Raw genomic sequence first — 4,016 nt, 5'->3', positions numbered from 1 at the left:
GCGGTATATGTTTGTGTGTGGTATGTGTGATGTGTGTGGTATGTGTGATGTGTGTGGTATGTGGTGTATGTGGTATGTGTTTGTGTGTGTGGTGTGTGTGGTATGTGTGATGTGTATGTGATGTGTGGTGTGTGTGGTATGTTTGTGTGCTGTATTTTTTGTGGCATGTGATGTGTGTGGCATGTGTGATGTGTATGTGGTATGTGGTATGTTTGTGTGTGATATGTGTGATGTGTATGTGTGTCTTCTGTGACTCCAACTGGTGGGCAGCGGTCATGTGGGCGGGTCATGTGGCACCCGCAGGAGCCCTTTGCTTCAGGTGTGGCTGAGGACTTTTCTCTCAGAAGGGGCTGATGGGCTTGAGAGGCTCTGCCCCCGGGTGTATGGAGAATGTCAGCCTGAGTGTTGGCTTCCCTAGAAGTAGTGAACCTTGACCTCTAGGGCACACACGGGCCAGCTCAGAGAGAAGCTTGTGCAGACAGCAGCCTCTGGGTCTTGCCTGTGGACGGTCCGACTGAGTGGCTCCCAGGCCAGCCTGAGATTGCATTTAACAAGGGCCAGGTGGCACAGACGCGCCTTCTCCAAAAGCTGCCCCAACGTCACTCTGCATCTTCCTCTCCTCGGAGGAAGATTTAGGAGAGACCGATCTTGAGCAGTGAGGCCTCTGGCCAGCTCTGTCATACGAGGACAGAGCAGTGACCGCATGACTGAGATGCCCATTCAGGGCTCCTGGGTGCCCTGTGTGCTACTGCGTCAAACCCACTCCCCAAAAGCACCCTACTACAGGGTGGGGCGCCCCAGGGTCTCCAGGGGGCTTTGCTGCTCCACAAAAGGGTGCTGCTGTGGCCCCTGTCTCCCTGCTGTGGCCACGGCCTTGACCTGTGGCCCCTTACCTCCTCGCTGCAGACACAACCATGACAGGTAAACAGCACAGGCTTCGGGTGCAGGTGCCACAGGTCCCCTGCCGGCCCCACCACCTGCAGCTTTGTGTAGTGGACCTAGCCTCTCTGAGCCACCGCTTTCCATATGAACCTGGGGACAAATCCCTGCCTTTCTTTTCTTTTTTTTTTTTTTTTGAGACAGTCTCGCTTTGTCACCCAGACTGGAGTGCAGTGTCGCAATCTCAGCTCACTGCAACCTCTGCCTCCCTGGTTCAAGCGATTCTCCCACCTCAGCCTTCTGAGTAGCTGGGATTACAGGTGCCACCATCACACCCGGCTCATTTTTGTATTTTTAGTAGAGATGGGGTTTCACCATGTTAGCCAGGCTGGTTTCAAACTCTTGACCTCAAGTGATGCACCTGCCTCGGCCTCCCAAAATACTGGGATTACAGACATGAGCCACCACACCTGGCCCACCTGCGTTTCTCTAAAGGATTCTTGGTGGCTGAATGAGAAGGTGAGGAAACAGCCTGAGGCACTGCGTGGCAGCTGGGATGTTGTTCCCTGAAAGAAGTTCCAGCATGGAGCTGGGCAGAATAGGCCAAAGGGAAGCTTCACCTCAGTGAGGCACCAAAAGCCAACTTTGCCACCTCTGCTGAGGGCCACCCTAGCGCCGACCTCGTCAGGGGTTGGTGGGAGCTGCTGCTCGCCTGGGGACACGGCCTGGGCTAGACCTCACAGCTCCCTCCTCGGGCCACAGGCCTTCACGCTGGCTGGACCTCTCTAGCTGTGTCCAGGCTTTCTTCCTCCCGCCCTTCTCTGGGCCGTCAGTTCAGCCTTCCCCAGGTTAATGAAACCTCTGAATAATTCAGCAAATCTCCCCTTGCTCAACTGAAGATCTTAGGAGGCAAAACAAAATCGATTCATATGGATGCAAGCATTTTCCCAGCAGCTGCCACCAGCTCAGGCACAGATGGCTTCTGACACCCATTTGGCTGACAGGGAGAGCCTCAGGGCCGCATTCAAAATGGCTCCAACGGGAGTTGTTAGGAGGTAGAGGAAGTGAAGGGTCTCCAGGCTTAGGAGAGGGAGGCACCGACAGGCCAGGATGCGCAGCTGTGGCCCAGCTTCTGAGTGGTCTTTGCACCTGTGACGTCGGTGTGTGCTTCCTCTGTAGGGATGGAGTCCAGACTGCGAGGCTGGGCCATCTGCAGGGATCAGCACAGGACAATCAGGTGTCAGGACACGTGGCTCTGGACCTGGCGACTGGTGGCTGAGGGCAGCCTCCAGCTGCTGCCACAGCAATGTCACCAGGTGATGGGGACCTTTTAGAGGAGCCTAATCCTGAGGGGACAAGACTGGGGTCTACAGGCCTTGCCACAGCAGCGTCTCCCGTGTGGCCCCCACAGAAGTGTGTGTTGAGCTGACCTTGACAGGGCAGGACCTCTGGGGCCTGCCCACATGCCACGCTCCCTTCCCTTCTCTCACACGGGCCAAGTATCCAGCAAACGCTTCCTGAACAGCAACACGGTCCAGTACTGGGAAGAAGAGATGGGTGTGGCTCACTGCTGCCCTTAGAGAGGTCCCAGCTGGCAGGGGCATCAGCAACATCAATAAAACCATGCTGGGGGTTTGAGAATGTTGTGTGGGGCAGTGCTGCCAACCCTGACTCACTCACAGCCACCTGAGACATCTCCAAAAGTGTTACACTGGGCCAGCTCTAATTCAGTCACTGCTTGACAACTGCACCTTGGGCAATGACTGGTGAATGGAAACTATGCTCCACATCCTCAGGCTTTAACTCTGTGCCAGGCACTGTCCAAGGTGCTTTACAAATATTCACTCAAACCAACCCCAGGGGCTGGGCACTGTCATGATTCCCATTTACATATGAGGGAAGCTGGGGCATGGAGAAGCTCGGGAACGTGCCCAGAGCCGTGAGTTGCAGAGCCGGGATCTTAGCCCAGGGGGTCTGGCTCTGAGGCCAGAAGCTGCCTGGAGAGGCACCCACAGATGTGCCCCCTGGCAAGGGGACCTTAGTGGACTCCAGGCTTCCAGGACTGATTCCAGATCCTTCCTGCCTTAGCAAATCAACAAAGACACGCATGCTCAGGCCTGCAGGGCTGCTCACAGCTGTGGAACCAGAAGCGCCTTCCCAATCTGCTGTACTTAACTCTGAAGTGGACCAGCTCAGGGACCTGGGAAAGTGAGGGGGTCCCTACTGCGAGGGAAAAGGGCTAGGACTTTGGTCTTTCACATGTGGTTGAAATTAGGGAAAAATTCAACACTGAAGTTGATTTCAGGTCTTGGAAAACGGAGCCACTCAGCTGAAAGTGTCTACCTGATGGGGCTGGGTAAAAGCAAGCATAATTCCAGCAAGGCTGTGAGCTGTCCATGCCTAACTAGCCAGCCAGTGTCAAGGTGTCAGACTCTGGCAGGTCTCATTTGATGACAATGAAGTCTATAAACACGCAGGGTATGATGACAGAGCAATGACACTGCTGTCTGTGTGGCATGTAGACACAGGCTCCCTCCTCCTCTCCACGTGGGCTCTGCTCCTTAGTTTGCTCCTCAGATCCAGACCCCAGCTTAGGCCCTGCAGCCTTCGTAATGCCTTCAGGGTTTGGCATGAGCACCCTGTCCTCACAGCCTGCTGGGGAGAGGGTAGGAGAGGTGTACGGTAGGGGTGGGTTGTATTAGTTCATTCTCACATTGTTATAAAGAACTACCTGAGACTGGGTAGTTTATAAAGAAAAGAGGTTTAATTGGCTCAGGGTTCCACAGGCTGTACAGGAAGCATGACGGGTTCTGGAGAGGCCTCAGGGAACTTACAAACATGGCGGAAGGCGGAAGGCGGAAGGCACATCCTCCATGACTGGAGCAGGAAGGAGAGAGCGAAGGGGAAGGTGCCACATACTTTTAAATAACCAGATTTCATGAGAACTCATGAGATGACACCAGGGGAACGGTGCTAAACCATCAGAAACCACCCCCATGAGCCAATCACCTCCCATCAGGCCCCACCTCCAACACTGGGGATTACAATTCAACATGAGATTTGGGTGGGGACACAGATTCAAACCATGTCATGGGTAATAACAAGAGTCTGGGTCCATTGCTATGACTTACCCTTGA

This window comes from Piliocolobus tephrosceles, chromosome 11 (assembly GCF_002776525.5).
Source record: "Piliocolobus tephrosceles isolate RC106 chromosome 11, ASM277652v3, whole genome shotgun sequence".
Taxonomy (NCBI): domain Eukaryota; kingdom Metazoa; phylum Chordata; class Mammalia; order Primates; family Cercopithecidae; genus Piliocolobus; species Piliocolobus tephrosceles.
Note: the sequence above shows the minus strand (reverse complement) of the source record.